This window comes from Pinus tabuliformis, chromosome 5_1 (genome assembly GCF_031772625.1).
Source record: "Pinus tabuliformis cultivar Carrire ecotype Pingquan chromosome 5_1, CPIR1, whole genome shotgun sequence".
Lineage (NCBI taxonomy): Eukaryota > Viridiplantae > Streptophyta > Pinopsida > Pinales > Pinaceae > Pinus > Pinus tabuliformis.
This window is the reverse complement of record NC_142305.1, coordinates 298,254,071-298,266,836: the sequence shown is the minus strand read 5'-3', so window position 1 is coordinate 298,266,836 and position 12,766 is coordinate 298,254,071. Positions and strand designations below refer to the sequence as shown.

At 37.9% G+C, this 12,766-nt stretch overlaps 1 pseudogene; it reads left to right on the top strand.

Annotated features, from left to right (window-relative positions):
• Nucleotides 1–1,372: 1,372 nt before the first annotated feature.
• Nucleotides 1,373–3,177, top strand: LOC149164531 (uncharacterized; annotated as a pseudogene).
• Nucleotides 3,178–12,766: the final 9,589 nt, after the last annotated feature.

Here is a 12,766-nt window from a genome sequence, read left to right as displayed (position 1 = left end):
CGAAGATCTTCTCGAGACCGTGGTGTATAAGAGCGCCGACTGTGCAAACAGAAAACAAGGCTGCGTGTTCAAGGAAGGCAGTGACTGTGCTATCGCCGATGATTGAAGATCAGATCTGTGGGGAGCGCATGGAGAAACAAAGTTGCACGGAGCTTCTAATCCATCGTTTACTTCTGAAGTGTTTTGGATTAAGCAGCAGCTCGATTTCTTAGCTGTGCGATAAGTTTTTTCAAGAAGATTTGCATCTTCCATCGAACTTCTACAACACATTCTCCCCAACAAGGCCCACACCTGTTTTTCTTGGTAGCCTCCATAACCTGTCTCAGGATCCCCTCCGGACTGCACCGTGCGTGCTATGGCTGCTCTTCATCTTTCATCTCGGAGTAGGTGAAGTTCACAACTGTTCGATGTTTCTTAAACATGCGTGCATGACCGTGTGGGAAAGCACTTTAACCTGAGGCACCCAACTTACAAGCAATGCTCGATCTTTGATTCGTTCTTCAAAGCTATCCGATAAAACTGCAGGCTTCCCATCTTTGATGTCTGAGTGGAGAACCCACAAAGAATGTGATGAAAAATCCACGTATAGCCAGCAGCTACGCCAAATTCATGAGAGCGTTAACATGACCTTGCGTAGGAAATGGCAAAATCACTGTGTGGCAGCTGTGGCGTGGTCAAAGGGAGAAACATTTGATCTTCTCTTGAGGCTGAGGTTGCTGCGATCTACCAAGAAGGTTTTGTCTTGATTGAGGCCAAACAGTTTGAGGCTAGCACTGTGTTGATCATGGATTGGTGGTGCCGCGTGGATTCAGTTGCTAGTGCCTTCGATCATTGTAGATTCGTGGTGTCATGGATTGGTAGATCTGCCTCTGGGAGTAGCGTAAAAGAGTGAAAATCGTTGCAGGATCAGAGGAGGGCGGTCGATTGTAGAATGTTGGTTTATGTTTTCAATGGTAGCTTGCTCATTCATGTGGCAATGTTTCTCTTGTAGCAGATTTGTCCTCAAAATTTAATTGTTTGAGAAACTTAAGTTGCAAGTTGTGGAGATCCCAAAACTAATTCGGTAAATTTTCTTGTAAATTATTATATGCCACAGAAAATGCGAATTTTTTTTTTTTTTGTTGATTTGAACCCATCTTCAGAAATATGTGCATCAGAATTAGATATTGAGAAAGCTTGTGAGATGTCATTTAGTTGCTCGTCGCTAGAGCTGAGGGCACTAAGACCTATGTGGCACAGAAGCCACAGTCTACAAGGTTCCATAGTTGAAGAGCTTACAAAGGGATAATTTCCCCCCTGCGTGGTAACCAGGTTGTTGGAGCTCGTTAGAGGACTGTGTGGAGCCGAAAAAATAATCTCGAAGCGAGATAAGATGGAGTTTAACAACATGTCTATATTTTTAGGTATTTTTGATTCTGATGATGATGATTTTTTCATGTGGGCATTCGGAGGCATTAGCATGGGCAGTATGTTAGTGTCAGAAGAAATTTCAGAAAAACAATATGGTTCTATTGATGACCACGAGAATCAAGAGGCACAATCTGTTGTGCAAGATCCTGAGCTTTAAGACACACGATCTAACCTTTAGGAAGGGTGTAAAAAGGAACAAAGTGTTGAAGATCAATGGGACAAGCCACATGACGCTGATTACAAAGACGTGGCAGAAGAAGACAAAGCTGGAGAGAATTTAGATTATGATGATTTCATTAATATTTCTGTGTGTACAGGTGTTACATCAATGAATGATGAAGACATCATAGTTGACTTTCAGATGGTTGACACCGGAAATAGTGAGAGGGAAAATTCTCCTATCCAGCCTGTCACAATCTTGAGAAGGGTGAGAATAAGAATTCAAGCTTTCCATCACTGGGGAAGAAATGAGGTGAAGAGATATCACTACATCATGGTGAGGAAAGAAAATATGAAGCCTCGACTTAAGATGAACAAGTATGGGCTCTGCTGCAAGAAGACAAAAATGAAAACCTCTATTACCAAGTTGTTTCATTTTTTAATTTTGAGCATAGCTGAGACTAGACCAACAGACATATGTTAATGTTCATTACCCTTTCTCCATTAAGTGGGAGTGTTGGAATGAACGGATAAAGATAAACTTAATTTACTGTTATGATGATGATAAGATTGAGACTCTAATATTAGATCTTAGATCCTACTATCTAGGGAGTGGTTGAAACCACCCTGATTATGTGAAAGCCTATATGTACAGAGGTGATTTGATTGCAATATTGTGCAATAGTCTCATAAGGTGAAGGAAAAAGAAAAATTGATTATATAATGAGGGATTTTGGCATTTATTATCTCAGGGTATGACAAGAAGTCCCCACTCTCTGATTTAAGTAATCCTCTCAACAAGCCAATCACCGTAGTTTATGGAGATGTAGATCAGTGTAGAGATTTCATTCAATCTAAGAAAAGTAGAAGCAGAAGAAGCCTATATAGGTCTACTATAGAATACTGGAGTGAGAAGGCATGGGAAACGAAAAGATATCAACCTATATTAAAGGAATTTTCTTGCGATTCTAATTATTTCAGTGATTTCCAGTCCTCTAAGACAACTTCTGACTCAACCAACAAAGAGGCCAAAGTTGATTGTCCTTATTCAACTTTGACACATACTTCTAGCACTCCCAGAGTTAAGATGCTTACAAACATTGAATTAGATGAGTTGAATGGGTGTCTTTATCTAGGATTCAGTTTCAATTATGAAGAAATGTCTGAGCTCTTAATACCTTGCTAGCCTTGGAGTTATGTTATGCAATCGGCCAACAGTTTCAAGATGACCACCATCAGAAATTTTGTCTTGTGTCTACTCTTGATAAAAGGAAATATCCAAACAATGAGGCATATTCATAATCTCCTATTGCCAAGTGGAAAATCTCCATCACAAGAGATGATCCCTAACAAGTGAAGGAACAATTGAAATTTTGGGCTCAAGTTGTGGCCGATAAAGCAAAATCTCTATCTGAGGCTCAATCTGTGAGATATTATGTCATATTTTGTTGGAGAGTGATGAAGTCTAGTGATTTCCATTTCATAGATATATCTATGGTGCTATTAGAAAACTATATGACCTTTACATTTGCAACAATTTATTCTTCTTCTTGTATCGAGAATCCTCCTTTACTCCCGCCCTTTATTAATATATCAATTGACTTGTAAATGTGTTTCTATAATTTTTTGTGACAAAAAAATTAACATTTCAAAAATCAAATATTTAGTGATATGATGCTTATTGCCAAGAAAGTTGATTGTTTTGAATCTTGCACGTTCTTCCAATTCAACAATAATGATAGAATAGCTAATTTCTTTCCTATTTAAGATATTTCTACAATTCATATTTCAATTAACTCTTCTTTTGGACACTGTGCAGATGACTTTCATGGAAAAACACCTCAATACCTATCTAATTCTCTTGAGTTTAAGATGTTCAATATATAGTTGATGTGAAATTTCAACCATCGCCATCCTATCCATTTCATCTTGGAAACTCTCCTGAAGCTCCATCATCACCTCATGTATCTCTACCACATCTTCTAACTTCCCAACCTGATCACATAATTCTTTAAAGGGTGCTAGCTCAATGGAAGAGCACCTAATTTATATGCAGGAGGTTGGTGGTTTGATTCCATTGTGCCCTAATATGAATTAATCAATGATATTGTTGTTTATTTTTAATTAAAAACATTTTATATTGATTTATATCAATGGTGAGATATTTTTCTGGATTCATTGTTTTATATTGTCTTTAAAGAGACGAATGACATATATAGAGACAATATGTCTTTAATCCAAATTATTGTCTCTGAAGACAGAAAAATGAAATTGTCTCCTAAGAGACAATAACGCTTGTGCTATATATTGTCTTTTTAAAAACAATTTTTTAAGACATTAATTTGAGACACTCACTTAAAAACAATATTTAAGACAATATACAAGTTTCTTTTTGTCTCAAGTTCAAACAATTTAGCGAAAAATTGTCTCAAATATTGTCTTAAAACCCCTTTGTTGTAGTATCCACACCTCACACTCTACTTTAGACCAATCGAACCCTTTTTGAAATGAAAAGAATTATTATTGCCCCTTATTATTATTAAGTGTCTTACCGAAACCTGGTGGGTCATTCACGCACAAGTGCACAAGTTCATCAATAGGATGGAATGCTTTTTTTTATAAGTGAGCCTTCGTGCACATAAATGCTATATTGCTTCATTCTAAGACATAGCAGCCCATGTATGCCATCTCGTCACAAGTCCTAAAGGTTTAGGTCTTGAGCAACATTCGGTTCGGTGTTTTGACTTCACAAATAAACCATTAACCATTTGCTTCTCACCGACATTGGAATTCTCATTTTCTCCCTTTTATGATCTTGTGTACTCGGCGGGAAGGATTTGGGTTTAAGAATCAGAGGTCAGAGGATCGAATCCATTGCATGGTTCGATTGTGGATTTCGATATTGCTTGCGATGGATTTGTTTCATTTCATGAAACCCCCACAATTTCCCGAAGGCTCAATCATATGAGTAAAGCACAGAACAGATCAATTGCAATCATAGGAAATATTCAGTTATTGATTGTGGCTCTGATACCAAATGTAAAATATAGCTACTAACAGCCCAAAGATCATCAATACCAAATATTTCACATTCAGAACTTAATATGTTGTTTAAGATGACATACCTTGACTAACAGCGGAAGATGTAATGGCTGCCATCTTCTGTCTTCTGTCTTCTGTTCTGTCTTCTGTCTTCTGTCTTCTTCTCAGAATTCGGTTTCTCTCCTCTTGCCCTCACTTCCTTATGTGTTTCTTGATGGAGAAGAATACAACTCTTGTGGGGAGAGAGAGGACCCAATCCTTTATATATATCATTTAACTCTTAATCTGGTACGTCCATCATATACCAATTCAACGCTTTAATGCTTTAATGCATGCTTTAATGCTTTAATGCTTTTAACGCTTTAATGCTTCAATTATAGAATGATTTATTTATGACTTAATTAATCGGGTCACATTAAGATTTAGAAACTGCAGATTTCTAACATTCTCCCACTTGACCCGACTATTCATAATATTAAGCGTTGAACATCATACTATGATAAATTGCTGAGAGTTATGGCGGTTGTGCACTATTAATTCAGTGCATTCCCTTCCATATACTACAATACCAGTAATCCATCAATTCATACTCATAATTTATATAAAACAGCATAATGGTCCACATAATGTCTTATATCATAATGATTAAACATAATATCTTTATAAGACTCTTTCTTGTTTAAAATTACATAAAATACGTACTACTATATTAAAACAAGAGACACATAATTGTATATCAGAAACACATAAAAGAGCTCAGAATGTCATACATCAATTATTATTAATACAACCAAGACCCATTCTTTGAACATGTTCCTTAAATTGTCTTGGTTGTAACCCTTTCGTCAAAGGGTCTGCAATCATAAGTTCTGTCCTGATGTGCATGATTGACACTCTTTGTTTCTGAACCTCATCTTTCACAACAAGATACTTCAGATCTATGCATTTGGCACCTTTAGAGTACTTGTCGTTCTTTGAGAAAAATGCTGCTGCAGAGTTATCACAATAAATTTTCAGCGGCTTGCTAATGGTGTCGACAACCGCAAGTCCTGAAATAAAGTTCCGCAACCATAATTCATGAATTGTGGCTTCAAAACATGCCACAAATTCTGCCTCCATAGTGGATGAAGCAACGATAGTCTGTTTCGCACTTTTCCATGATATGGCACCTTGAGCAAACATAAACAGGTAACCAAAAGTCGATTTCCTAGTATCGATGCATCCAGCAAAATCTGAATCGCTATATCCAATCACCTCTGATTCATTGGATCTTCTATACATGAGCATGTAATCTTTCGTGCCTTGTAAGTACCTCAAAACTTTCTTTGCAGCTTGCCAATGTTCCCATCAACATAAAGGACCAGAAAAATAAACTTGCTCCCACTGATCCTTTGGTATATACAGTGATCAACCGTATTTTCCTTAAAACCAAAAGATGTAATAATGGTATTGAACTTAATATACCATTGCCGGGATGCTTGTTTAAGCCCATATATTGACTTCTTAAGTTTACACACCAATTGTTCTTTACCTTCTACAGAAAAACCCTCAGGTTGATCCATATAAACATCCTCATCAAGATCTCCATTCAGAAAGAGGTTGATCCATATAAACATCCTCATCAAGATCTCCATTCAGAAAGGCTGTTTTCACATCCATTTGATGCAACTCCAAATCATAATGAGCTACTAATGCCATTATTATTCTTAGTGAGTCCTTTTTCGAAACAGGAGAAAATGTCTCCTTGTAATCAACACCATCTTTCTGAGTGTAACCCTTAGCAACAAGTCTAGCTTTATACCGTTCGATATTACCACTAGAGTCGTGTTTGGTTTTAAAAACCCATTCGCATCCGACTCTTTTACAGCCATGTGGTAACTCAACGAGATCCCAAACTTCATTATGTTGCATGGATTTCATTTCTTCTTTCATGGCATTAATCCATTCCTTTGACTCTTTACTTTCTGTAGCATGTGAAAACGAAACTGGATCCTTATTGATTCCAATATCATAATCTGATTCTTGCATATAAACCACATAATCATCAGAAATAGCTGACCTATGATTTCTTTGAGGTCTTCTTAATGCTACTTGTTGTGGTTCATGCATATCAGTATTATGTAAGTCATTTCCTTCAGGAAGTACTTCTTCATTTGTATGTTGTTCATTATCATCATGTTGTTCTACAACAGCTGGAACAACATTTGGAGTAATAGTAGATGGAGGAACTATTCTAGGCAATGTAACATTTACCCTTGTTTCCTTTATTTCTACTATTTCTCTTCTAGTACTCCCACTGACTTCACCATTCTTAATGAATCTTGCATTACCAGTTTCTACAATTCTTGGACTATGATTAGGACAGTAAAACACATACCCCTTAGATTTCTCAGGGTAACCTAAAAATTACCCACTGATCGTTCGAGAATCTAATTTCTTTTCATGTGGATTATAAATTCTCGCTTCCGCTGGACAACCCCAAACATGCAGGTGTCTTAAGCTAGGTTTCTTGTTAGTCCATAACTCAAAAGGAGTCTTTTGAACAGCTTTACTAGGAACCCTATTCAACAAATAGTTAGCGGTTTTGAGAGCATACGACCACAAATTCTTAGGTAGTGTAGAATCTGACATCATACTCCTAATCATATCCATTAACGTCCTATTGCGCCTTTCTGCTACACCATTTTGCTGTGGTGTACCTGGCATTGTGTATTGCGCACATATGCCATGACTTTCGAGGAATTTTGCAAATGGACCTGGACACTGGCCTGACTCATTAATTTACCATAATATTCACCACCTCTATCAGACCTTATGATTTTCACCTTTTATCTAATTGCCTCTCAACTTCCTTTACAAACGTCTCAAGGACATTCACAGATTGAGATTTTTCATGAAGCAAATAGACATAACCATAACGGGAAAAATCGTCAATGAAAGTGATGAAATACTTTTCTCCATTAAAGGCTGGAGTGTCCATAGGTCCGCAAATATCAGTGTGTATTATTTCAAGAAGCTGGCTGCTTCTAGTGGCTCCTTTCTTATTATGTTTGGTTTGTTTACCTTTAATACAATCCACACATAATTCTAGATCACTAAAGTCCAAATTTGACAAAATTTCATTACTTACTAATCTCATCATTCTTTCTTTGGATATATGACCTAGTCGTTTATGCCACAAGAAAGCAGAATTTTCATTCAACCTGCTACGTTTACATCCAACATTATTTACTACACTCAACAAGGAATTCGCATAAGTGTCATTCAGTTTCAATTTATATAAACCATCAATTAGAATACCAGAACCAACATTATCAGTATTCTTATATAAATCAAAACAACCAGATCCAATCATACATCTAAAACCAGAAATATCCAATTTACTTGCGGAAATAAGGTTTCTAGATAATGAAGGTACATAAAGGGTACTGTATAAGTCTAATACATATCCACTTTCTAGAATTAGACGATAAGTCCCAATGCCTTCAATTGAAGATTTCATTCCGTTTCCCATAAAGAGAAAACGATCTTCATTTGGATTTATGGTTCGGATCGTAAGAAATCCCTGCATATTGTTGGAAACATGAGTTGTAGCACCAGTATCAAGCCACCATGTATTAATAGGAACTTCAACTAAATTTGATTCAAAACATACGAAAGATAGATATCCTTGCAAATCAAAAAATGAAATAACTATAAGCTCATAACTAACACGATTCAGATGTAGACATAATAGTATAATATAGCACTCCTTTGGGTAGATACTATCTTATACTTAACATAATTAAATACCAAAACATAAGTAGGTAATAAATATATTAAATTAAATAGAACTGACATCTTTGGATGATCAATATTTATTTAATCAAAATATCTATCAACCCTCATCATGTCAACTAGTTATAGAACAAGACTTTCCTTTGGGTAAGTTCTCAGGTTCTATCATTAGTGACGCCAGTTTTTAATTGGTATTATTATAACTGGCAATTTCTATCAATAATCATTATGTCACTTATGCACTAAATGATTATTCTGATTTTGACCACTTTGGTGATTAACAAAATCATAAATTTCATGTGCATAAATAATTTATAACACATACCTTATGCAAAACATCATTCTGATTTTGACCACTTTGGTGATTAACAAAATCATAAATCTCATTTAGTCATAGAGCAATTACTTTTATGCCCAAATTTCAAACAATTATTTTGTACCAGTAAACTTTAATCGTGCAAAGCCAAAACAGTAAATGATGCACGAAAAGACCCTAAAAACTCTGATTATTGATCAAAATATATACACACCCTTCTTAATGTGTAAATTGATTTTCTATAAAATATCAAAATATATATACATATAAATTGAGTGTTATATGGAATAATCTTTTTGCTTAATCAAAGATTTACACGGGAATCTAAAATCTTAATTTTCCCATCAAACACTTACGCGTTGATCTCATGTCTGAACAACTCAATCTTTTAATAAAGATTTACGCATAAAGCTAAAATCTTAACTCTGTGCCTTGATTTTTACCATTTACCAGAAAAAACATTAATTATAATTCCTCGTCTCTTTAAAGGATTAATGTTTTCTACTGGTTCATTCAATCTACGGAACGAAATTGGTGACGTGTCATGCAAACACACACATAGTTTGTATACATAAAACTCGACTGCCATGCAACTCAGCGAGAGACATAAAACTTTAAAAGTATTAAAGAAAGTTCCCTGGACTCGTGAGGACGACAAGATTTTGGTCAATTACATTCAAAAGAATGGCCATGGGAGTTGGCGTACTCTTCCCAAGCTTGCTGGACTTCGATGTTGGGAGACATAAGGGAGTCAATACCTAGTACTGATCTGATAACGATCACGTTAAATGGAATGTCAGAAGATTACCAGATGTTTATTACAGGTCTTGTAGCAAGGGAGAAAGTGCCAAAATTTGAGGAATTGACAGGTATATTATTGTAGGAAGAAGAGAGGCGCAAGAACTTGAAGCCTCAGAATCCAGATTTGGCACTTGTGGCGAAGAAGAAATTCTTCAAAGGGAAACAAGGAGGAGCAAACAAAGGAAGAATCTCATCCCTAAAAAGGTCGTTTCTGAAATCAAATCAAGGTATGTCATCTGAAATGAAATTATTTTACCATGGAAGAAGTGGGCATCTGGAAAGAGACTGTTATAAGAACAAAAATGATGAATTTAGACATAAACATAGAAGATAGTCAGGACATTTTGCAGGAGAAGCTCTGAATTTTGATCTCAAAAATCTCAAATTATTTGTGTCTATTGTTGCATTGTCTGCTGAAATGGATGATGCTAATACATGGTTTGTGGACTTTGAAGTGTCGATTCATATGACATGTAATAAGGACACATACAAAAACTGCAAGGAAATTAGCAATGGTGTAAACATCTACCTTGGAGATGATCGTGCATATAAGACTATGGGATATGGAGATATACCCATGACTTTCCCCAATGGTAGCATTAGATGCATCTATAATGTTATGTATGTACCTGGGATCAAGAAAAAAATGATCTCTATGTCTACAATTACATATCAGAACTTGAAGGTTGAATTCTTTAAAACACATTGCATAGTGAAAGATTTGTCGAATCACTGCAAACCAGTTGCTTTAGGAGTCAGAGTCGGAGGCTTGTACAAGTTTGATGTTAACAGCAAAAGTCATCATGCAGTGACTTCTACAACTATGTCAATAGAAATTCTTTGGCATCACAGGTGTTATCACTCAGGTTGTCCCCAAGTTGGAGGAAGGGATACGGTCGAGGTAACCACAAACCAACTTTGGACTGCAGGGTCTAGCCCACCTGCAGTCAGAGAGGGCTTTCTCTTTCAGATTTAGCTTTGTTGAAAAGGGATTTTAGGCTCGGTATTGAGTTCGAAGGGTTTTGTTTTGTTTTGGTGGGAAAATTGATATTTCAGGTAGAGAGGCAGTGCATAGTCTAAGGGTTTCAAACCATTGGGCGTGGAGTCGAGGAGTATGACTGCTGGTGCTTTCACTTGGTCACAACAGAGGGAAAATGGAGCAAGATAGCTGCGCAAGAAACAATGTTTTAGGTCTAAGTGATGGAAAGAAATGCTAAACGATGAGAGGCAGTTAAGAATCTCTCAATCAACTCAGCAGAGGGAAATAACAGAGCGCTACCGAGGGGCAGTAAAGAATCCCTAGATAATTGGCATACGCAGGTGAATCGGGATAAATATGAGCCAGAAGGAATTCATATTCATAACCAATTCATTCAGAGGAAAACATAAAGAAACAGCAGAAATCGAGCATAGAGAGTATTTAAACTAATTCTAAGCTATTCTTCCTTTCTGCTATTTAGATAGTGATAACAATAAAACAGAGGTAAGATGCACTTATTGCTTCAGGCTGCAGCACAAGAATTCCATCTTCAGTCTCCAAAACATTCATTTACAACAAACAGTTTGCTCTCCAAGCTTTCTGCAATCTTTGATTATAGAAACAGTCAGGTATACAGTGCGAGTCTCTAGTGAAAATTCTCAATTGACCAACCCTTAAAACTATACAAAGGGTGGTATATATAGGGCAAAACTTTCTATCCACAGAGTTCTTTATTACATCTTGACCTAATCAGGTCATAAAGAATAATTAATTTACCTACTCCTATCTGAAATAAATGCATGAAAATATCTCAGGCTGCGCTGGGGCGGCCGTATAAAAATGAATAAATGATGTAGTCCTGGGTGTCTCGGTGCAATGTCTTTTGAAATAAATACACATGGGTTTCTGCTTCCTTGCTGTCTGGTGGCTTTGAATGTCTTAATTGTGATTTGAAGGCAAGGATGGGCTGATGATGCCTGATTTGACTTTCTGGGGGCTTCATTAATGTACAGGTGCTTCGAGCCCCTAAAAAATATTTGCTGATACTCTTTGGCATCTTTTCTTCCTTCTGATACTCTTTGACAAAATCTGGACTGCTGTTCTGATGTGCTGCGGGTCTAATCACGCATTGATGGCCGTTGTTCGGCCTCTGTATCCTCTGGAACTGTCTTCTGCTCCTTTCGTTATGCTCTGCGAAGAAAACGGGTCATTTTTGTGCCTTTCGGGCTTCCTGGGACAGTATGATGAAAAGATTCCCTGAAGATTCTCCATTTTGGCCTAAAAAATCCTGCCTGCAAATCGCTCATCAAAAACTGCCTCAGAATCGGATTCCGGGGCTCCGAAGTGCGATTTTTTCTCCTTCGCGCCAAAAAAGTGCCAATGACGTCAGCATGACGTGACGTTGTACGGCGGGTGACGTCAGCATGATGACATGGCAGGATGACGTCATCATGTACGGCCGGTGATGTGGCATGTACGGCGGCAGGGTCTCGGTGGCAGGACACGTGGCAGGTGACTGGGCAAGGGGGGTGACGTGGGAGGTGACATGGCATGTGACGTGGGGCTTACGTCACAGGGGAGGGTGGTAAGCAGTATTGTGGCACACCGCTTTTTGGGGATGGTGGTTTCGTGAGGCGGGCCTCCGCCACAGCCCAGGAGGTGACGCGTGGCGGGAGGTACAGCGGTAATACTGCCCATCTCCCGGACGCTAACCTTCGGGCGGTTCGGGGATGGGGCGGCCCACCCACCGTTGATCTGCGGGGCGGGCAATCCAACGGCTGGCGGCGATGGGGAGGTGGCGGGTAGTTAGGGCGGGGAATATGCGTGGAATATTCCACTTTTAATTATATGCGCACAGTGGGTTATAACTTAGGGAACGGTGGATTATGAGGGTTAATACGGGCGGGGTTAATATTTTATACAAAAAACTTTGGGTTAAGGGCGGGGAAAGGGGGTTTATGGATGTAAAATGAGCGCGGTCGAAATATTTACGGCTGGGACTTAGGGATGAGGGGTAAAACATGGGTTTTTGAGGGTTTTAGGGCTAGGGGAGAGGTTGTTAGCATGACCAGGTGTCATCTAACCCCTGTTATGACTCGGATGGGCTAAAAACAGCCCCAGATGGGCCATTTCTTCTCGGACTTATAAAAATATGGCTATATTGCCCAGGTGGGGATATTTACATAGGGGGTTTTATATACATAGTTTTAATAGGGGAAAGGGAAGACTGATAGGGAGTTATATAATACTGTTAGCAGTTAATATGAAGGTGATAAGCAGGC